This window comes from Protopterus annectens, chromosome 2.part0, assembly GCF_019279795.1.
Source record: "Protopterus annectens isolate FY-2018-M chromosome 2.part0, PAN1.0, whole genome shotgun sequence".
Lineage (NCBI taxonomy): Eukaryota > Metazoa > Chordata > Ceratodontiformes > Protopteridae > Protopterus > Protopterus annectens.
The window spans coordinates 23,385,965-23,410,712 of record NC_056728.1 but is presented as its reverse complement, the minus strand read 5'-3'; positions in this window follow the sequence as shown (position 1 = coordinate 23,410,712).

Sequence of the window (24,748 nt, the reverse complement as noted above, 5' to 3'; positions counted from 1 at the left end):
GAAAAAGGGGAGTAATAATACTAATTGTTAGAGAAGCTCTAATAGTGATATTAAATGAAAAAAGTCAATAATGGTAGGTTTGTTGTAAGGAGGGGCTATTAGCAAGAGAGGGGGATTATACTGGCATGTATTTATATTCTACCAAAAACTGCTATATGGACCTTAAGAAATTTTGGGGAGGGAGAAATAATCAGCTTTCAGCAGGGAATATTATTTATTGGTGGGGGTTGAAACTTGATTTGCAATAGTGAGGATGTATCAGGGGGACCTAGAAAAGAAAATATAACAAAAGAGGGCAGATTTCTAAAGAAATTTATGAAAAGATTTGGCACGGAAGATGTGAATTTAGTAGTAGGAACTTACAATTTAAATATTATCTCCCAAGATACACTCACTGGGTTAGACTGTATAGAAATTATATTTCACAAGAGCATATGCATTTCATTGAAAGCTTTACCACATATCCAATAATTATTTCAGATCATTCACAGACAAAAACCTAGGTGAACATACAGGATAATGAAGTAAAAATGAGACACTGGCATTTTCCTATTTACATGTTAAAAAGAGAGGAATTTAATTAATGGGCAGTCGAATTTATTTGAGATTTACTAGAGAAGACAGACATTTCTTTAGAAAGGATAGTTACTAAGTGAGATAACATAACAATGGAGTTTAAAATGGTATAAATAAAACAGAGAGATATGGTTAAAAAGTAATAGCTAATATTTTATACAGGCTGACAAGGTTTAAGTATTGCTGAATAAGAGGAATCTCACAGAATAAGAACAGGAGCAGCTGCAGAGTGAAAATGAAAATAATGGAGTATTTGGATAATATGAATGAGATCTGAAAGATCAATGTTGAGCAGCTATGTTCTGATGACTCCAAAACTGAACACGCTAAGCTGGTACAGGGAGGTTTTCAAGTGGTTACAGGTTCCTCATATGGGGGAAGGGAAGTATATATATATATATATATATATATATATATATATATATATATATATATATAATCTAGGATAGGCACTCTTTTGACCCTGGAAACAGTTTTAATGGCTGTACAAGGCAGTTAAACAGCATGCAGAGGATGGCTAGGTTCATTAAGAGTAACATTTGTAAACATTTATATCCCACCAGGAATTAAGACTATTGCTGGAAGTTGTATCTTGAGGAATCTGATTGCTTTCAGAGCTGGACTTACCCTATACACTTGCCCAGATTAGAAACCATACCTGTCTTGCAGAGATTTCTTAAAAGATATTTTCAAAACATGGGTTTTATAGATATTATGGAGGGCAGAAATTGGGGTTATTTTTACAGATACTATACATTCTTTAGGGTAGATAAGGTAATTATCTCAGCAGAGCATGGTTACATAATATGTAGGGCAGAAACAGGAAAGAGGGTGCTTTCTAATCCTGCTTCAATAACATCTGACATAGGAACCCAGCAGACTTACCTGGACAAAGTAAACTATAACTACATACACGTGCTCCAAAAAATACTTTTTCTTTCGGTGGGGCAACAATACCATCAAATCACACAAATGATAAGATGAGAAGACTGGGATCTCATACATACACGGGACAGATTTAAGTATCTACTGCTTTTATATATACAGAAGTTCATTAAAGGAAGCAGCATGACACTGCCAAATAGTCTCAGTTCTTTGCAAGAGATTAACGTTCAATTCAGACAGATGAGACAATCATGACTGAATACCCGCAACTGCAATCTCAACTGGAACATGTACATGAAGAGCAGGTAGCAAGTATGTTAAATTAAGAGACTTTTCTTACTCCTTAAAAGCTTTAGAATCCCTGGCTAACAGGTTAAGACAACAAACAGCTACAGGTCGGATTTTCAAGATTAAAGACCCTCTTTCATGCCAAACTATAACATGACCTCGAACAGATTTTTCAGATATTCAGACCTTTTTTAACATATTATAGACTGAGGAGAGTTCTTCTCATAATCTGGAGGAGGGGACTGACACCTTTCTTTTTTAGGCTGATCTCCCCGGACTTTCAAGAATACCAACTGAGCTCTTATGTCACCTAAAACCAAGGAAGACTTGCTTGAGATTCTTGAACAGTAAAAATGTGGACCCCACTCCCACCCCGGACTGACCTCGAACAGATTTTTCAGATATTCAGACCTTTTTTAACATATTATAGACTGAGGAGAGTTCTTCTCATAATCTGGAGGAGGGGATTGGCACCTTTCTTTTTTAGACTGATCTCCCTGGAGTTTCAAAAATACCAACTGAGCTCTTATGTCACCTAAAACCAAGGAAGACTTGCTTGAGATTATTGAACAGTAAAAATGTGGACCCCCCCCCCTCCCGGACAGGATGCTTTGACTCCAGAAGTACTTCCAGATATGGGTACCAAGTTTTGGGAAGATTTTCCAAAATTATATAATGCTATTTTGAATAGAGCTGCATGCCCTAGTTCTTGAAGAGAAGCTATTATTTCACATATACCAAAACCAAGAAAAGATGAACTCTCTACTGCTTCCAACCAACCCATATCAGTCCTAAATGAGGACTATAAATTCTTCACACTGATATTGGTCCATAGACTTAATAGAATGTTACAAGGCCGGGTCCACCCTGACCAGATAGTTTCATTAAAGGACATCAAACATCTGACAATATTATTAAAACACAAGTGCTGATAGATGATGCTAAATATTTTAATAAACATTTGCTGATTCTGAGTTTTGATGCCAAAAAGGCATTTAACTGGGTCAAATGGAAATACTTAATAGTTCTTTTCCACTTTGGTTTCCCAATTAGGTTTCAACAATTATGACAAAAATCTATACAAGGAGGCCTTAGCCAAAATAAAAATAGGGAGTCTTCTTTCCAGAGACTTAGGATAATGTTGGGGTGTCTCCACACCTACCCTTTCTTAATACAAAGATAATTTATTGGTTTATTTAAAAGATTATAACAGCCAAAAAGATATACTTGTGGATATAATAAATTATTTTGGATCCAAGTCTGGTTATAAGATCAACAGTAGAAAAACTATGATCATGGCCATCAACTGAGAAATTCCACCTTGCCTTTAAGAAGACATATCCCTTTTTGACTCCCTAGCCAAAAATCAAGTATCTGGAAGTAAAATTTACCACCAATCTAAAGAACATTTTGCATTCAGAATATGACCAATTAGACACCCCTTTTTCACAAACAATAGCAACTCTAGAAAGATCCAGGACTCTGTTTTCAGCAAAAAGTATCAATTATAATAATGTTTATCTTGCTGCACTTTTTTATTTAACTCAAGGTATTCCTGGCCTTCCTCCTGCACAGTTAATTACACTCCGTACCAGGCTACTCTCCACTCATTTATGGTAAAACAAACATCACAGGGTGGCATGGGACATCCTGATACATTCAGAGAAAGAAGTTGGGTTGGGTTTGCTAGACCTTGAACTTTGCTCCCAAGCAATTGCCTTAAAAATTCTCCATAATATACTGAACCCCACATACAATGCCTGTTGGAAAGACATACTATTATACCAAACATGAGAGCAACTGCAGCATGTAAGAAACTCATACAAAAATATCCTATAACTGCTGCCAAAATAATGGTCTAGCATACCAAATTACCAAATTATAATTTACACAGGACATACTTTAAGAAATCTGCATATAAAGGAATGGGAATCATTTATTCTTTCCCTCAATTAAAACTCTTCCCAACATATAGGAGATCCCAAATTTAAGATATGGCTGAATAAATAACTCTCATGTGTCCATTAGGAACAAATCTTTAATAATAAAACCTTCATGGGTTGACACAAATTCAAAGACACCTGGAAAATCCCATATTCAGGTATTTTAAAATACTATAAATTGTGAAGACTAGGAAAACCAGTGAAATCAGTCATGCAGTCAAAACAACTATCACCATTTCCAATTTGGATTGTAAACATCAGGGATAGAACAGTACAATAATACAAGATGATAGGGTGCATATACCACCTTTTAATATCATTTAAGCAGATGGAATTTAATAAAACTCATGCCAGGTGGAAGAAGGAAATAAACATGATTATAGATAAACATTATCGGGCTAGTATTGCAGTTCATTACAGAAATGCAACCATATTGAAAAAAATTCACTTTGGTGGGGTTGGCAATGCCTGGACAAATTTTTCAACACACCAGAAAAGTTATTTAAGTAGTCAGCCTATGCAGACACATTTTGTTGTAGATGTGAGGATCCCAGTGTGGGTAGTTGGAAGCATATTTTTTGGAATGCCCTCTTTTAGGACCCATACAGGCGCTGGCCCTTTGGTTATAGCTTCTCATTACCCAGTCTGTTAATTTCCACTGAAGGGTATCAGAAGGGCATGCCAATGTTAGAAAGAAGTCTGCTTAGTATAACCTCATTACTGTATAAAAAAATGTATTACTACATATAAATGGCCTATGAACTTTAGAAGGAACAACACAACCATCTGTCCTGCTTATTTTTTCGGCGGGAGGGGGACAGACATAATGCTGAAATAAGTAACTTTGAAGTGTGACTGATACAACACAGTAAAGAAGCACAACGTAATATAAGTTGAAATTTATATTATATAGCCTTAATGTAGGCAATTGTTTTAATTGTTCTCAACTGGTTCATAGTATTATAAATATGTTACTATTCAAAATATATATATATATAAATATATATATATATATATATATATATATATATATATATATATATGTCTACTTTTTCTTATCGAAAGCTCATCCTTTCAAAAAGAAAAAGCACAAACCCATTTATGTGAAAGTGCACTTAAACAAAAGTGCACTTTCTCAACTATCGGTTCTATGAAGCAGTAATATTAAAAAAAAAACACTGCACCACCACATCATACTACAGTGGGGATAAGGGAATATACCAGTTTCCCCATTGTACTGCGATCTCGGAGTTAGTATTTATAAAGTAGTGGGGGTGCAGTGAGGCACGCTCCTCTGCAAAAATGACTTTGTAGTGTTTTTTTTTTTTAATATTACCAGTTTGTTGAACCAGTAGTCGCGAAAGTGCACTTTTGTTTAAGTGCACTTTCACATAATTGGGCTTGTACTTTTTCTTTTTGAAAGGATGAGCTTTCGATAAGAAAAAGTACACCCATATATATATATATATATATATATATATATATATATATATATATATATATGGGTCTACTTTGACCCATCGAAATTATGTTTCAAGGAAACGGAAAAAGGCGAGCTGTTTTTCAAGAAAGTGCACTTTTGCCAAAATGCACTTTCACAAAAAACAAATTAAACAAAAACAAAATAAAAAAAACACACTAACCATATTTATGCAGGGGGACAAGCCCCCCTGCACCCCCCCATGTGGGGGGCTGTGCCCCCACTACTTTTATATTCTCACTCCGAGATCGCATTACAGTAGAGAAAAGGGAATATTCCCTTATCCCTGCTGTGCCGTGATCTAAGCAACAGCCCCTGTTGCTGTTCACTAAGGTGCCTTTTCACGAAAGTGCATTTCGGCAAATATGCACTTTCGCGAAATACAGCTCGCCTAAGCTTTAAGAAGTAGGTCTTGATGATTTGGCACCTGTGTTGTTAAGTTAAGTAGTCGGGCTTGATGATTATGCACCTGTGTTGTGAAGTAGTTGGGCTTAAGTTTGTTTTGACTGTATTTTGTGAGAATTGATAGGCTGCTGCATATGAGGCTATTAGGTACAAAACTGAATGGGATGGGTCATTAATTTATGAGAAATACTGGCTATGTTGGCTCTTAAAAATGCAAATAATTTGGCATAAACAGAAAAAAATAATGATAAAAAGCATGTCTTGCACATAACTATAAATATTTTAATGCAGATAGATCTGGTTATTATTCTTCAGCCTGCACAACTAATGAAATAAATAAACATTTTGTTATAGTATCATGTGCCTTAAAAGAAAGTTTAATTTCCAGAAATCATGGTGCAATCATGGAAACTTTTTCAAATGTCTTACACACAAATTTACTGAGTATATTCTCTAACTCCCCTTTCAAAAATTAAGAATTTACTTTATCCACTATCTTTACATAAGTATGATTTTTCTTAATCTTTTCTCTGTTGCATTTGAATATACTTGCAGTTAAGCTGGCTACTAAAACCTATTTATTTTTATATATTGTATTAATTAGCATTACAAGCACATTATTACATGTGCCTCTTTCAGGGATGGCAAAGAAACTCGGAGTTACTCGTTTAAGTAGTTGAGTAGTTGGGGTTGGGGGGGACTGTTTCTTTTACCAAAACAACCTTTTAATATCATTTAATCAGATGGAATTTAATAAAACTCATGCCAGATGGAAGAAGGAAATAAACATGATTATAGATAAACATTATTGGGCTAGTATTGCAGTTCATTACAGATATGCAACCATATTGAAGAACTTTCACTTTGGTGGGGCTGGCAATGCCTGGACAAATTTTTCTCCACACCAGAAAAGTTATTTAAGTAGTCAGCCTATGCAGACACATTTTGTTGTAGATGTGAGGATCCCAGTGTGGGTAGTTGGAAGCATATTTTTTGGAATGCCCTCTTTTAGGACCCATACAGGTGCTGGCCCTTTGGTTATAGCTTCTCATTACCCAGTCTGTTAATTCCCACTGAAGGGTATCAGAAGGGCATGCCAATGTTATAATAAAGTCTGCTTAGTATAACCTCATTACTGTATAAAAAAATGTATTACTACATATAAATGGCCTATGAACTTTAGAAGGAACAACACAACCATCTGTCCTGCTTATTTTTTCGAAGAGAGGGGGACAGACATAATGCTGAAATAAATAACTTTTAAGTGTGACTGATACAACACAGCAAAGAAGCACAACAAAATATAAGTTGGAATTTATATTGTATAGCCTTAATGTAGGCAATTGTTTTAATTGTTCTCAACTGGTTCATAGTATTATAAATATGTTAAATAATAAAACAGCAGAAGACCGTTACTAAAACACCACAATCAAGAAAAAATGGTCCAGGCGAAAACAAGGATTGCTGTCAACTTATTTATTGAAATGACACAGGCGCTTTCACCCTGACTCAAATGCAGGGCTTTTACAAGTGAAAAAACAGAATACATTGTAGTAAACCCTATTTAAGTAAAATCCTTTCAAAAAAGGCGCCAAAATATTTAAAGTACTACGCACATATAAAAATCACTCCAAAGAGTGACAATTTGAACAATTTTGAAGTTGAATGTAAAATCCAAAACAACATAAGGTCAAGAAATATTTAAAATATATTTATGCAATATTTAACAATGGGTAAACATGAGTGTAGGGTAAATATGTATTAAGAATAGGTAACAAATAATGTTAGCACCTAACCTCATCTGTGGGTGTTCATAACTTCTCAGCTCTATTCACTAAATACGGTTTGATTGACATATGTTCGTTCAAACCTGGCGGCTGGGATGAATTTAGTTTCAGTTGCCAAAAGGTCTCCCTGCAACATAACCAATTCTCCCAGTCACCACCCCTTGGGTCTGGAAGGACTTGTTCCAAGATTTCAAATGAAAAACTGGAATGTGCAGGCTCCATTTGCAAGTGCTTAATCAGTAATCAAATGAACAATTTCAAAAATCTTGCTTCAAAATTTTTTTCTAAATTTCACAAAGAAATGAGAAAGACAATCCCCAGGATTCAATAAACTCTGTATAGGCTTTGCACAAAGCCTACACAAAGTTTATATGTGGGCGTGGTGCTGCATGGTGATCAGCAGTGTACAATGCATATTCATGCCATGCACCAAGTTTAAGCAAGGTTTCCTCACTGGCAACAGTGTTGCTTGCCAGTAAACCATGTAAGAGAACACAGAAAGCACATCTGTTGAAACCAGAGCACTGACGGTCCCTGGTCTTGCGCGGAATTCCACAATGATCACCAGGGCTTCATAGATAGCTCTCAATCTCTTAGTGCAAGACATCTGGACAAAGGCCAACATAATGCGGGGACAATAACCCAGACATAGAGGCATATTTGACATATAGAAATGTGCTAGAATTACCAGGGGGTTGTGTTAAGATACATGTTCTGAAGGATATGAAGTATGAAACTGTAACATATTTCTCAAACGCTTTGAGGAAGAATTCTGGACTAAGCTATAAATAATGGGGGACAAAAGGCCAAAAATAGGGACAGTTTTGAAATATTGCTCTTACAAACTTAGAAAGTTGCTAGAATAATAGGTTTTACATTAGCATGAATTTTCTGAAGAGCATGAAGTTTGAAACTCAAATGTCTGTCATTATTTTCGGACTACAATCTGCAATGACATGCCAATGATTTACCAGAAAAACAAAATTTTATGAGGAAAAGATCAAAAATATGAGACAAAAATGTGGACACTCTGCAAAAATCTTGTCAGTTGAAAGGCCTGAACTCAAATGTGTGTAATATTGAGTCACATCAGTCCTGAGATCATCCCAGTGATATGGCAGACAGCCACAAACTTGATAAGGAACACATCTACACATCCTGTGAATATCTGGACAGTTGAGAGGTATGAATGCAAAGTATATGGTCCAAACAAAGTACAGAACAGTGAATCTACAGTGCAGAGTACTGTGATATCCCCAGTGGTGTAGCTAGAGTTTGTGCTGCCCAAGGCAAACTTTGAGCTTGCTGCCCCACCCCTCACAAAATAAAACATAATACACATCATAGTCCAAACATAAATGAAGGAATCACTGAGACATGGCAGAGAAATGCAAACACTTTAATAAAACTTGTGTAAAAACTTATATACACAAAACAGGTAAGCACTTTCATGACTCAGATGTTGCTTTTTCAGATAATATAAAACAAGATAGCATTCACAAATTTAAACCTATAAATAAAAAGTCATCTGATTAAAAAACCTCCAGTCACAGTCTAGTATTCAACTAGGAACCAATCAAAATAACAATGTATCATTCCATACAAAACACGATTCAAGCAAAATCATTTAAACAGACCACACATACATGTTCCCTCATGTTCCATTTATATATTATTCTGATTAGGGGTGACAGTAATGCATTAGTGAAGCATGTAAACAGACTTTGGTGACAGACATACATTTAACTTCATAGTAATTGAAAAATTAGAAAAAAGTCCACATCTGGGAGGGGTGATTTTTGTAATGACACAGTCACACGGAAAAGTCTGAATCAATATAGATAATTAAATTGCAGGCAGATAGAGGGAATGGTTTGAATGGAAAAGTACCCCTGAAAACCCATTCTCAAGATGTGTAGTCTCTTTAAATTGTTGTTTCAGTTGAACACTGTTCATCTTCGGAGAGTATCTCGTGCTTTTTGTGATAATACAAATCATAGTAAAAAAAAGTGAAAACAACATCTAGAGAAACAAGAACAAATTTTTTAACTATACTTTTAAATAACTATTAATTACAACAATCTAGAAAGTTATTTTCTTTGCTTTTCTTTTAGCAAAATCATCAGTGACATTATCAAATTCTATTTTGTGTGTCAATTGGTGTTCTATAGAAAGTATGGCAAGGTTTCTTAAACACAAGGTGCTCATAGTAGATCTCAAGTAATTTTCTATCAGTTTTAGTTTAGAAAAACTTCTTTCACAACACTAACAGTAATTGTGTGGAAAATTTGCAGCAGTATTACAATATTTGAAACTGAATTCCCAAGACTGTATTTCTGAATAAACTGTAAAAGTTCAAGGGGGCCTTCCTTCCACATGTCTTTTTCATCTTGCTTAGCAGCAACAGCAATGAAGCTGAAGTATTTTTCAATCAATGAGGAACTCTTCTTTATCAATGTCACTGTGATCATCATGATGTAGTTGACACTCGTAGTCATCATTCAAAAGATTCAATGGAGTAAGGAATGCATATTTCTCAGCAAAAACAATAAGATGTTGAAATATTAGTTATTTCTTGAATCACTCTATCCAATGAAGAAAACATTTCCCTTCTCAATTCAGTTTCATACAGTAATTCAGTGCCATCACTTGATCTTTCACTAAACATTTGTTTCTTCCTTCTACATCGACGTTCCTCCATGACTACTCCTAGATCATTACAAACTTCTTTGGCATATGTTACTGCACTGTTCACTAGCTCATCCCTATTTTCAATTAAAAATGCTTTTAAAGCTTCAAGTTTTATATCACAATGCTGTATATTAAATCATTTAGTTTGTAGATAAGCCTGTGCGCCCTTAATTTCTACATGAATAGATTCCCACAGGCCAAGGAAGTACAGAGAGGAAAGTAACTGCAAAGCAGCAAGTAGTACGCCAGCATCTGACCTGGTAACTGTATTTTTTTCTTCACTTGTTAAATCTTCTAAAGCTTTTAAAATGCCTGAGAATTTTTTTTACAACACTTACAGCTTATCCCCTTGCGCTCCACCTTGTTTCTATTATGCACTTCAGACTTTGACAAGTGATCAAAGACAGAATATCCCAACAATGAGCTGAGGATGAAAAAAATGTGAACAAACGCTCCAAAGTTTCAAAACAAAGTGACAGAATTTATAGCAACAGAAGCTGCATGTATACCGGCTATATTCAGCGTATGATTAGCACATGCAACAAACTCTGCTTTTCTATTAACTTCTTTTATGCGTCTCTGAACACCAGTATATTGTCCAGCCATCACAGCAGCATTGTCATTAGTTTGTCCTCTACAATTTTGAATATCAATTCCATCATGTTCTAGTTTTTCCAAAATCATACTTGAAATCTTATCAGCAGTTTTACCTTTTGTTTCAATAAAATCAACATATGATTCCACTACCTTTACTTTATCACTATCAATCATAACACAATGCAAAACTTGGCTTTTCTGATTCTTATGGGAAATGTAAGGCGTGCTGTCAAATATTATAGAATAGTACTTGGCTTGTTTAACTTGTTCTATGATATTGCTTCTTACTTTATTTCACAAAATTTCTATAAATACATTTTGGATTGTAGGTGACATATAAGATTTAGCAAATTTATTTCCTAGCTTGATTCTGAGAATATGTTCTCAAAGTACTGGGCCATATTTCATCAACAAATGCACAAATTCTAAAAAAAATTTCCTCTATTCCTGTCAATTCAGAATCATCAGTTTCATTGTGAAATCATTCTTGGTAACCCTAAAATGCCAAATTCTGTTTTGCTAAGAATCTAATTATGTCCAACAATTTCGAAAGGATTTGCCTCCACTTCTTCACTTCATTTTCAATAACTTCCTGATTTTTTTATCAATAGTTGCTCCACATTTAATCCTAATTTCCAACTCCTTCCACTGTGTGAATTTTCGAATGTGGGCCACACTGGATTCATGCTCGAATACTTTAGGATTTAGTTTCCAACACATATTGATTCCATCCACAGAATCTAAATTTTAATAACTTTTGTCTGAAAACAGTCTGCAACAAAAGCAGTAAAGAGTTTTCTTAGAAGGAGAGTGACTCAATCCCAATCTCAATATTTTTTCACCATTTGGTAGGGTTCAAAAAAACTAGTTGCATGTAAGTTTTCTGTTTCATCCTTTGACTGACGCACCTTAATGAATCATTTCACCGAAATGAGAATCTAGGTGTTGAATAACAGATGCACCTTGACGTACCAGTAAGATCCATGTGTCATCATTAATCTTGCCTGGCCAAAGACCAACATCTTTTAAGTTAATGGCAGAATTTTTTATTCGTCACAAACTTCCTCTGTTGAAGTTGATGAACTACTTGAACTTAAAGTTGGTTTTAATTCGGAAACAGCTTCAAGTGCAGCAATAACAGTAGTTTCTTCACAGCTGAGGTATTTTAATAGTGCCCCTCGTTCTTTTTTAATGCTTCTTCCCTTGCCTTTCTCTTTTTTTTCTAAAAGTATTAAATTATCAGATATAACATAGGCAATCATACATTTTTATAATTGAAAAAATATACTGACATATTTTTAGTTGCAAAACATTATACGTCACTTACAATCTATCCAGTAATTGTCAGTCAAACATTATATAGCTCATTCAAATCCTGCCTTCTTTTAAACCACATTCCTCCTCCAGTATATTATTATGCACGTCTTATTCTCACAATTCCCATTATTTCTATGTAATTTGGTCATACCCTTTTCTAGAGATCCTATTTCCTGTTTTATCTTTATATTCACTACTTCTAGTACAATTGGTTGGGGGAGCTAGTGTTTGCTGAGTCAGCCCTCAGTCTTGTGCTTTCTAACAGAAGTGTTCTTGTGCCAGGACCCCAGCAGCATTATCCTGCTGGAATGGGTAAGCCTGCAGCAATTTCTCACTCGCATCTCTCATTGGTGCCAGCTCCTCTGTTGCTCAGGTCTCACAACAGTGCCATCTGGAGTATAATCAGGGTCAAAACCTGTAAGTTACGGAGCTAAATGACATTACCTTTACAGCAAGCTATGAACCATCAGTAGTTTGTGTCTTAGTCTTAGGAAGGATGATAAAAATCTAAGTTAAAAACTACTGATTGCCACCAAAGTCATCATCCTCTCTTCAGAATGACAAAATCTTGTAACATAAACATGTTTCAACATTTTGACCTAAATATGCAAACCCTTTGTTATTTTACACTGTTTCAGTGAAGAAATCAAATATTCTGTATTCATAAATACTTTATAGGTTCATAGGTTCATAGGTAGGTACTAGGCTATCGGCCCAAGGGCCTATGCAAGCCTAGCCAACAAGGTTCCCTGGCTTCCGCCACCCAAGAAAGTTATTTTCCTGTGCCACTGATGAGCAGAGACACAGAAGTGATCCCAGGGGTGTATTTCCTATTTCCCATCCACTCATCAAGATTTTTCTCGAAGAGTGCTAATGAAGAACTTTGCTTGACATAGATGGGTAGCCTGTTCCAGAGTATGGGAAGTCTCTGGGATAGAAATCTATCCCTCCAGCATGTCCTGTTTATTGTGGTGACAAGGTTTAGGTCCCTAGAGTGTGTAGCTTGGAGGGATTGGGATTTCTTTAGGTGTAGCATGTCCAACAGCTCTGGGTTTGACATAGCTTTATATGTTAGGCAGAGATCACCTCTGAGCAGGCGATATGCTACAGAGTAAAGCTGGAGTTTTTTGAGGCGGTCAGTGTAGGGCATTTGTTTGAGTCCAGTAATCCTCTTTGTGAGGTACTTCTGCGGCCTTTCCAGCTGCTGCAGATGTCTTGTGAGGTACATTCCAAAAGGGGTGTTGTACTCTATAATGGGTCTAATGAGTGATGAGTGGAGGGTAACGATGACCTCTTTTTTCCTGGACGAGAACCCTTTTATGATGAGGTGTGCCACGTAGAAGGACTTCCTGACTACTGTGGCGATGTGACTATCAAAGGAGAGACTACTGTCCACCTGGGTCCCAAGGTCTCTTATCACGCATTCGGTGTTAAGTAGATTGCTGCCTATGTGGTAGTTCATGGGTACAGAGTTTTTACCAAAGGGGATGACACTGCACTTTTTGGCATTGAGCTTGAGGCCATGGCTCTGACACCAGGCATCTGTCTCAGAGAGGCCCTTCTGTAGGATGTTCACATCATTTGGGGACTTGACTATGGCTCCTAGTTTGCAGTCATCTGCGAACTTCGTTAGCCAGAGGCCTTCTGTGTTAGCCTGTACCTCAGAGAAGTAGATACCAAACAGGAGCGGTCCCAGGACGGAACCCTGTGGTACTCCAATTGTCACTGGTTTGAGGTCAGATTTGGAGTCTGCAACTTTTACAGTGTGGGTTCTGTCAGTGAGCCAGTTGGCAACCCATCTTGTGACGTAGGGATTTATGCCTAGTTTATTGAGTTTAACTATAATTCCAGAATGGGGGATGGTGTCGAAAGCCTTGGCGAGGTCAAGATAGGCTGTGTGAACCACTTTACCCTCATCTACGGCTTTGGTGACTGCCTCAAAGAAGTCGATCAGGTTCAGGAGGCATGATCTGCCTTTCACAAACCTGAACTGGGAGGGATCCAGAGTTTGGAGGTTACCAATGTCTTTGTTTATGAGTTCCATGATGATACGTTCCATGTCTTTGCAGACCAGGCTCGTCAGGCTAATAGGTCTATAGTTCCCGGGATCAGTGGTGGCTCCCCCTTTGTGGAGTGGGATAACTGTTGCTGTGCGCCATTCAGTGGGCACAAAGCCTGATGCGAGACTATTATTGAACATGGTGCTTAAGTGGGGAGCCAGTTCATTCTGAAGTTCATGTAAAACGCAGCCTGGGATGTTGTCCGGTCCCGTGGATGCTGTGTTTTTGGCTTTAGAGAGTGCAGCTTTCACCTGCGTAGTTGTGATTACAGGGACTCTGCATTCTTCCTGTATAGATATGGGCCCTTTAGGGGGTGAGGGGGGTAAAGTTAGCACTGAACCTATCTGCCAGGATGTTGGCAATATCAGTTGGTTCTGTAATTTCCATGCCTTTGTGCTGTAACTCAGAGCAGATCTGGGTGTTGCCATTGATATTCTTGACATAGCTATAGAATGCTTTGTGGTTATCCTTGGAATAAGTGACAATTTTATTTTTGTAGCTAGCTTTGGAGGATCTTATAAGCGATCTCAGCTTCTTACTGAGGCTGACCAGGGAGCTCCTCCACTCATGGGATTTTACTCTCTTTTGCAACAGTTTCTTCCTTCTGTTGTACAGTTTGTTTATGGCAGGGGACCACCAGATTGGCTTCCTTTTTTTGGAGGATAGCATCTTGGTTCTGTTTGGGATAGCACGATCCATGCACTCATGAAGGTGCTTATAGAGCACATTTGTGTAGGATTCAGCAGTTGTAACTGTATTGTCCATCTGCATGGGTGTCATGAAGTTCACTACTTCTGTCTTAAGAAGCATGAAGTTGGCTTTGGAAGCATGAAGTTGGCTTTACATTTGAATATGCTTAAAGCAGGCCTTAATAAAACCCTACCCCCCCCCCCCCCACACACACACACACACACACACACACACACACACACACACACACTCATAATGCAGAGACATTTGGCATGAATACATTAACAAAAAATCTGATGTACTGTAACAACAAACACAATCCCTGCTGAAAAGCATGCATTTGCTCTTCCTTCTTTTGGTAACTGCTGCATTCAACAAACACTGTTTTGATGAATAAAAGCAGCAGTAAACTCTGATGAAGTAAATATTCAACAAAACAAACAACACCCATCCAGCACCATAGCATGCAGTGATAAAGTCTTGACTACAGCCCATTCAGCCTGTATTTGGTTAGTGGCTCAGGTGTCTGAGGTGCTGACAAGGAAGGATGGGCATTGCTGTCCTGGGGTAAGGGCAGTTATGTGGGTATTCCCTGCAATAATCCATAGTTGAAGCTAAGAATAAGTACGTAAGGGGGCATTGTAAGGAGGACAAATGGTGGTGGACTTGGTCTGCTGCTGTGGAGGTAGGGCAATAAGCTACATGTCCCCATAGCATGGCCATCCCTCGGATAAAACCATGGCACTGCAACTAGAGGGGGGGGGCAACAAGATAGGTCATAAAAGTAATAACCTTCCAGCTGAGGATGATGTTAAGTCCTCTAGGATGCCCTTACGTTCAGCAGCAGCCCCTGCTAGTATCAGATGAAGTCCATGAAACAGAATAAACTAGTAGACCCAAAAAATGGATGTGAGCACTGGGTAGAAGGCCATAGGATGGCACAGGAGAACACAAAAAAAAAAGAACTGCACCCAAATAAATACACTATATCACTCAATCCCAACTTCATTGGCTATTGACATATTCAAACAACAGTATGCATTTACTAAGAAAATTGAACTTAGAACACTCCTTATTTTACTATACTTGAGAGAATCATGCAATGCTGACAACGTGACTCTTACTTTGAGTGAGATTATAATTCAAGAACCGTATTAGTCAAAGTATATCAACCTTCACAAGAAAGTAGTCTCCCGAACAGATAATAACTTATTTTTTTCATTTGTTATAGTTATTATTTAGACTTTTTGACAGACTTGCAAAGAAATCACTGCATGTTAGAAATCAATGGTTCTGCTTAAGTGATAATAATATCTTAAACCAGTAATTTGCCTGAAGGCTGTTATTAAGAAATGGATAATTACTGAAGACCGCAGCACCATGAAAAATAATCTATTTAGTGTTACAAGTTTTTGTTGTTATTATTTTTTTCTGTCCTTTCATTTCTTTATCTTTTGAAAAAAATGCATAAAATATATCACAGAATGACTCTGAACTAAGCTCTTGTGACATAACAGAAGAGACTAAGTGAAACCCCATGTGACGCCTAGACCATAGGATTACCCTGGCATTGTGCCACCCGACCTTAGTTCCCAGTGCCTCTGTTGAGTAGAGCCACTGGAGTGATCACCGGGGTGAATTTTCTATTTCCCATCCACTCATCAAGATTTCTCTTGAAGAGGGCCAGTGAGGTGCTCTGTTTGACATGTATGGGAAGTCTATTCCATAGCATGGGCAGTCTCTGGGTTAAGAACCTGTTCCTCCAGCATGTTATGTTGCTTGTGGTAATGAGGTTGAGGTCTCTGGAGTGTGTGGTGTGGAAGGATTAGGATTTCTTTAGATGTAGCATTTCTAACAGTGCTGGGTCAGACATAGCCTTGTAAGTCAAGCAGAGATTGCCTCTACATAGGCGATATGAGACAAAGAATAGTTGGAATTTTTTGAGTCTGTCTATATAGGACAAGTGTTTAAGGCCTAGGATCCTCTTTGTGAGGTACTTTTGCAGCCTCTCCAGTTGTTGCAGGTGTCTAGTTGAGGTACATGCCAAATGGGGCATTGTACTTGATGATTGGCCTAATGAGGGAAGAGTAGGGGGAGACAATGACCTCTTTCTTCCTGGATGCAAAACCCTTAGTAATGAGATGTGCCACACAGAAGGACTTTCTGACTACAGTGGCAATGTGGTGGCCAAAAGAGAGGTTGCTGTCAACCTGTGTTCCCAAGTCTCTTATAAAGCCTTCTGTGTTCATTTGACTACCATCAATGTGGTAATTCATGGGAACCGGGTTTTTCCCAAAGGGGATGATGACGCACTTTTTGGCATTGAGCTTAAGGCCATGGTTCTGACACCACTTGTTAGTCTCAGTGAGGCCTTTCTGTAGGATGTCAACATCACTTGGGGAGTTAATAATAGCTCCGAACTTGCAATCGCCTGTGACCTTTGTCAGCCAGAGTCCCTTCATGTTGGCCTGGACTTCAGAGAAGTAGATACCAAACAGGAGAGGACCCAGGACTGAACCCTACAGGACTCCACTTGTGACTAGTCGGCAGTCTGACTTGGAGTCAGCTACTTTCACACCGTGGGTTTTACCTGTGAGCCTGCAACCCACCTAGTGTTATAGAGGTTGAGGCCTAGCTTAGTGAGTTTTTCTATGATTCCTGAGTGGGGAATGGTATCAAAGGCCTTGGCCAGATCAATGTAGGCTGTATGAACCACCTTGCCTTCATCCATAGCTCTGGTGACTGACTCAAAGAAGTCGACCAAGTTAAGCAGGCATGATCTACCCTTCACAAATCCAAACTGTGTGGGATCCAGAGTTTGGAGATTCCCTATAGCCTTGTTTATTAAGTCCATGATGATGCGTTCCATAGCTTTGCATATCAGACTCGTCAGGCTAATGGGGCAAAAGTTCCTAGGGTCTGTAGTCACTCCTCCTTTGTGGAGAGAGATGACTGTAGCAGTGCACTATTCGGTAGGCACAAAGCCTGAGGTGAGGCTGTGATTGAACAGGGCACACAGGTGAGGTGCCAGTTCACGCTGTAGTTCATGTAGAACACAGCCAGGGATATTGTTAGGTCCCAGAGAAGCTGTATGCTTGGCCTTGGACACTGTTGTTTTAACTTATGCAGCAGTAATACTGGGTGCCTGGCAATCTACTGGTATTGTGATTGGTCCTTTGGGGGGGGTAAAGTTGGCACTGAATCTGTCAGCCAGTATATTGGCAATATCTGTTGGCTCGGTATAGGAGGTACCATTCTGCAGTAGCTCAGAGCAAATCTGGGTATTGCCGTGGAGATTCTTTACACAACTATAGAAGGCCTTGTGGTTGTCTTTACTATCTGCTGTAATTCTGTTTTCATTGCTAGCTTTAGAGGATTTGATGAGGGATCTCAACTTTTTGTTGAGGCTGATAAGGGAGTTTTTCCAGTCTTGGGACTTCACCTTATTCCGCATCAGTTTCCTCCTTCTGTTGTAGAGTTTGTTTATGGCCTGGGACCACCAGATTGGCTTCCTTTTTTTGGAGGAGAGCATCTTGGTTCTATTAGGTATGGCAAGAACCATGCATTTGTGTACGTGTTTGTACAATGCATCGGTGTATGATTCAGCATTCATGCAACTATTCTCTTTTTGCATGGGTGCCATGAAGTTAGCCATCTCTGTTTTAAGGAGCCCAAAGTTAGCTTTGGAGAAGTTTTTCATGGTGGTTACCTTTGCGGGGGGGGGGGGGGGGGTGGAAGGGATGTGGATTTCTAAGGTGATTAGTTTGTGGTCAGATCTAACCAGGGAGGAGTTGACTATTGGTGTAGAGCAACAGTTGCCCACATTAGTAATGACCAAGTTAAGGATGCTGTTACCTCTAGTGGGTTAAGAACAAGCTGGTCTAGGTCATTGGAATTAATGAATTCCAGGAAACGTTGGGCAAGTATATTAGTACATGAGTAGTTTTCCCAGTTAATGGAGGGGTTGTTAAAGTCACCCAGCATGAGAGTGTTAGGTTGGACCCTGATATTCTCCAGGTTGCTTAGGAATGTGGAGTGTGAGTCTTGGGACATGGTTGGGGACCTATAGCAGGCTATGACCTGAATTGCTGTCTTACCCAATGTTAGCTGCACCTGAAGAATCTCTGATGTGCTGTGTTGGGCCACCAGTCTGGAGGTGTGCACATCCTTTATGAATATGAAAACACCACCGCCTTTGGAGTTTCGGTCCAAGTTCTGGGGCCGAAAGGTGTGGAATGAGTTATAGCCTGGTAGTGCAGGGGTGCTTTCTGCTGCCTTGAACCAGGTCTCTGTTACAGCACAAATTTTGATGTTCTCCATTTAAAGGAGTGCTTCAAGTGAGTGCATTTTGAGATATAGACTTCTAGCGTTGAGCAGCATGACCCTCAGATTGCATTTGTTTGTAGCTGTTACAGTGGTAATTTAGTTTTTGGAACACCGCCTAAAAAAGGCACTATAGGGGTGGCAAGAATATTGGCCAGTATCCAGAAGCCCAGGTTGACAGATGCAGGCCATCTCTGGCAAAGCATCGAGGTCTGTCAATCATGTCATCCCAGGCAGACAGATACTGGATCCCCTTAGAATAACACCAGAAACTTAGCCAATTGTTGAAATCAATCATTTTCTGCTTGTACTGTGGTATAATTCTGGGTCATGGTAGGATGCTGCTCAGGACTAGGGTCATACCCGCCTGGGCTACATAATCCAAGAGCTCTTCCATGTCTCTTTTCATGTAGTCCAGGTAGGTATGTCTCAGGTCTTTCACACCCACATGTACAATGACAGAGTCATATTTGTACCTGTTGTTGAGGGGCCTGAGTGCATGTGTTATGTGGTGGATCCTGGCACCTGGCAGGCAGCTGACTGTTACTTTCTCCTTATTCAACCTAGTGAGTGAGACATCAGTGTGCGTCACTATCGAGTCACCTATGACTAGTGTGTTGGGCATGCTGTTTTGTCTTAGGGGCTTTGGTTGAGTGGTACACTGTTTAGGAGAGTTATGTGTCTCGTGATTAGTGTTGTGTTGTGGTGGTTGAGTGCATTTCTGCCTTGGAGGTCTCTGCTGTTTGGGTAGATTTTTATTGACTGCCTCCATGAAGGTGGGTGTGTGGTTTGTGTTTTTATGTGAAGGCAGTGCTGATGTGTGTTCTGGAGGGCTATGTGTTCCATGTGGTGTGGTGCAAGTGTTGACCTTCTCCTTTTGACCAGATATTACATTCTTGGCTGGAGAGTGCGTGGCTTTCTATTTGGATATATAAGTGCATCTCTTGCAAGTCTGAGTGTTGGGAGGTAAGGGGAGAGGGTTGTCTGTGTACATGAGGCAGTTGCTACATTGCCTCAGGGTGCCCAAGTTCACCAGGTTAATAGGAGAAAGCACAGGGATCTGACCTTTAGACATGCCTGGAGGGATGGGCATTAATAATAAGTACTGGAGCTGTTTCCTTGTAGAACTTTTAGTGCTGGTAGCACTTTTGTGTGCTACAATAATTCCTACAAGAAGTCTGGTAAAGTGCTAGACTAATAAGCTAGTAAAAGTGCAGGAGAGGAGAGAACTGGCAGATCTAGGGGAAAAACTGAAGAGCAGATTTTGGCACCGCTCAGAAGCTTACAAACAGTCCTGGATACAGCAAATCTGTATCTGGACTAGACCAGTTACAAGGAAGGCGGTAAACAAGTGTAAATGCAGGCCTTTAAACCAGAAAGTTGAAAGAGATGGAAAAACTGTCTAACGACCAATAAACTACAATTTCTGGGCCAGAAACCATTCTTGTGGTAGACAGGCTACCTAGTGCTTACCAGTCCCACTGATAAGCTAGAAGGCTTCCCTCCAACACAGAAAGGCTTGGGGGCTCAGAAGCTTACAAACAGTCCTGGATACAGCAAATCTGTATCTGGACTAGACTAGTTACAGGGAAGGTGGTAAACAAGTGCAAATGCGGGCCTTTAAACCAGAAAGTTGAAAGAGATGCAAAAACTGTCCAAACAACCAATAAACTACAATTTCTGGGCCAGAAATCACTCTTCTTGTGGTAGATAGGCTACCTAGTGCTTACCACTCCCACTGATAAACTAGAAGAATTCCCTCTAACACAGAAAGGCTTGGGGGGCTCAGAAGCTTTCAAACAGTCCTGGATACAGCAGTTATGTGTCTGGATTAAACTAGTTACAGGAAAGGTGGGAAACAAGTGCAAACATGGGCTTTTAAACCAGAAAGATGAAAGAGATGGAAAAACTGCCCAAATGGCCAATAAACTACAATTTCTAGGCCAGAAACCACTCTTGTGGTAGATAGGCTACATAGTGCTTACCACTCCCACTGATAAGCTAAAAGGCTTCCCTCCAACACAGAAAGGCTTGGGGGCTCAGAAGCTTACAAACAGTCCTGAATACAGCAAATCTGTACCTGGACTAGACTAGTTACAGGAAAGGCAGGAAACAAGCTTAGATTTTTTTTTTCCGGAAAAGCAGTTAAAACAGCACTAAAAACAATTCAAGTGCAGTGCAAGCTAGCACACCTGAGTGTGTAGCAATATTAAAGCAAATACAGGTTAAATAAATACAATTTATTCAAACTGTATTCTGAACTGAATTCAATTATTGTTTTATTCAACTCTGAACAGTTAAAGTGCCAAAAAAATATACTTGTCAGTTGATAAGCACACTCAGTCAAAACACAAGGAGATTCCAGAAAAGTTTTTTTCTTAGTAAAGTGGAAAAGGAGAAAGGAGAAACAGAAGATAATTCAAGGTTAAGGACCTACGTGGGTTGGCCTTCTCAAATGTTCTCTCTGTATTAGATAGAATGAGCTAATGACACTAGACTGGGATAGAGCTGAACAGATGGGACTAGTAGGAGAGTCTGAAATCACAATATGATCTCACTGTACTCGGTTGAGTGAGCAAATGAGATGGACCCAGCAGGAGTGTTCAAACACAAATTTACAGGAAAGGCGGGCAATTCCAAAGCCACCAAGATTAACACCACAACAAGAACAGGGAGGGCAGGAAACTAAATGTAGAGAGACAGAGAGATCACAAAATTCAGGTAAACAAATAAACAGAAAAATAAAATGTAGTACTATCTTTAACACTGTAAGTTTGTACTTAACTCAGCTTATAACACAGTTGATTGTAGGAATATACAGCCAACCAAGCAGCTCAGGTATTCAGCAAAAATAAATTCCAGCCAAGCAGCTCAGATATTCAGCAGAAATTAATTCTCAGAAATGTGACTAACACTTATCACACTAACATTTATAAGCACATATGCATATTATACCAGAATTTCTCCTTTGATATATAAACCACTCGATAAGTAAACAGAGCAAAACATTTATTAACACACTCTGGCACCTCAGCTGCCATAGCCTTCAAGGAGCCGTTTGATAATACCTTAACTTTTCTTTCTTTAAATTAAAATGAAGACATATTTAGGGTCAATGATACAACCTGCACTTTTGTAATGATCTCCCTCATTACTGTATTTTTTCTCTATTGTAACAGTGAATTTTATCTCCATCAATGCTTTAAGTCACTGACTTAAACAAAGAAATCTTTTGAAAATTGTGCTACGATACACAATTTCATTTTATGTTGTGTGGACTTGTATGAAGCTTCTATGATGTTTGTCAGTGTTCTCTATGCTTTTTTTTTTTTCGAATAACTTTTTATTTTATTTTACAAATAACAAAGCATTACAAAAAAAACTGTGATTGAGTAACAGAGCAATACATGCAAGAGTGAACAAGAAAAAAAAAAAAAAGAAAACAAACAAAAAAAAAAAAATAAACTACCTATACCTAAAAGCTAACTAATTTATATACAAAATTTACAAGCAAAAGTGCTACCAGACAAATAAAATCCATTGGAAAAGAAAACACAAAGTTATGAGGGATATCAGTGGATCTCCGAGTGTGACCAGGGGGAGGGACCTCTACGGTAAACAAGATGATAAGCTACAAGATGGATTACTCACAAAGAATTTGATCAAGTAAATATTTCCATAATTTTTCAAAGTAGGCTTTCTTCTTGGGCCCATTTATGATAAACTTTTGCGCAGAGATATATTTCAATGCCATCTCCTTAAAACCCTTCCAGCAAAGTTTAGTGCGATCCATCCAGTTTTTAGTCATGTATAATTTGATAAGAGAGCAGAGAGTGATTAGTACATGGTGTTTTAACTTGGGTAGCTTAGTGATGGGGATATGGAGAATGGCTGTTTCCCAGGAAAGGGTAGATTTGTGATAGCCCATTTTTCTCTATGTCTTTATGAGAAACAAACTAGTGAAGTGACAAAGCGGGTTGGACAGTTATGTGAAAGGGTTAAAAAACATGAAGGTGATTCATTATATATAGGACAGTTTGCTCAGCTTACTAAACAGGTAATTGATCTGGAAAAAGATCTCAAAACCCGTATGGTCAAGAAGTTTTCCAGGGACTCTAGGGATTATAGACAAGGCCAACCCTTTATCATAAAAAAAAAAATGTCAAATTTTCTGATACTAGACCCCCCCCCCCCCGAGTACTCCCTAGAAGAAAAAGAAAGAAATCCATTCTTAAGAGAAGTGGGTCAGGTCCGGGAACAGCAGGTACATCAGGTGAGGAATTTTCATCTACTACAGATACTGATTGGGGTACACCCAAAACATCACCTTTACCTAAAAAGAGAAGTGAGGGTATCCCTTTAGTCAACCTGGGAGGAAGAGGAGAGGGGCTGCAGACATCACAGGCGTGAACCAAACATTGGAGACACTGCTTCAATTAATGACCACACAGATGCCACTAATAATGTATTAAATATTTCATCTTATGTTCTGTCTTCAGATGAGATTGATTTGTTGAATAAAGGTCTTAATTTTGTACCCAGTCATTTGTTTGGTGAGGAAACTTTTGCACAGGATGTTATTAATTTTTGTATATTATTAAATCTTAAGTATTTTTTTCGAAATCAATCCAAAGGTAACAGTAATTTTAATCCTGGTATGTTTCATTTTAAGGTATCAACCTTTATGCCACCTCCCAACAGGAATGTTAAGGTTTTTCAGGATTTAGTGTTAAAGGACCTACATGCTAATTATAGGTCACAGTTTAATGTTCCTCCACATAACCTTACTTGTTCAGAAAGGGCAGCATTGGACAAACTGAGTAAAAATAAGGAACAGTGGTGAGCCTGGCTGATAAAGGGGGAGCGGTGGTAGTATGGGACTGGCAAATGTACCGGCAGGAGGCACATACACAGTTAATGGATCAAGGGACTTATCAAAGGATGTTTTTGGACCCAACACTGGTTTTTAAAAAACAGATAGATGATTTTTTGGAACTTGCGATGGAAGAAGGCATTATAAGTAAGGAAACTAAATTGCAGTTGGTGGTTAAAGAACCGAAAAAGCAATACATATATTTGTTACCTAAAACACACAAGAGTTTGCAAAACTCCCCTAGAGACCAATAGTGTCTGGGATAGGGTCTTTGACGGAGCCACTTTCAGCTTTTTTGACTCATTATTTAAAGCCCCTTTTGATCCATGTTAGGTCGAGAATACAAGACACTACGGAATTTTTAAACATCATTCAGGACATCCAAATAGAAATGGGGTGGTATATGTGCACTTTGGATGTCAGGTTCCTCTACACAAATATACCCCACTGGGCCAGTCTACAAGCCTTGGAATACTGGCTTGATAGATCTGGTCTTTACAGTCCAGGCTTTAATACTTTACTAGTCTGTCTAGCTGAGCACATGTTGACAAAAAACGTGTTTTATTTCCAGGATGAATGTTATCTACAACTCAGGGGTACTGTGATGGGAGCATCATTGCTACCATTTATGCTGACCTATTTATGGGTTTTGTGGAGGACCATTTAATTTATGACCCTATGCATAATATATATCTTGAATCTATGGATATATGGCGTAGGTACCTCGATGACTGTTGGCTGGTGTGGCAATCTGGGGTTGAATATTTACACGAGTTTGTTGGGAATTTAAATGACAACAAATGGGGACTACATTTTACGGTTAACTACAGTAC